The sequence below is a fragment of the Triticum aestivum genome, chromosome 7D (genome assembly GCF_018294505.1).
Source record: "Triticum aestivum cultivar Chinese Spring chromosome 7D, IWGSC CS RefSeq v2.1, whole genome shotgun sequence".
In the NCBI taxonomy this organism is placed as follows: domain Eukaryota; kingdom Viridiplantae; phylum Streptophyta; class Magnoliopsida; order Poales; family Poaceae; genus Triticum; species Triticum aestivum.
In genome coordinates, this window is record NC_057814.1 from 638,404,832 (window position 1) to 638,405,142 (window position 311).

Consider the following 311-nt stretch of genomic DNA (forward strand, 5'->3'; position numbering starts at 1 on the left):
TGATACAGTGATGTGCTTGGTGCCTACGCACAACTAGTTTAATTGACAACGGTGCCTGTATGTAAGTACATGCCGCTATATAATTCACATGCTTGAAGCGCCCTGTATATGGCACACGTGGCTGGTATATTGCTTGGTCACATACTCTCGCCTCTATTCTTCACTCCCCACATCGTCGTAGTTGCCGGTCATTGTTTGGTCGCTGCCGGCCACTGCACTTGACTCGTATAGACTCCGATGTCGCCCCAGCCGGACTACGCCTCCCCCTAGCGACGCGCTCTTCCTGCCGGGTGACATCGCCCCTGCCTGCC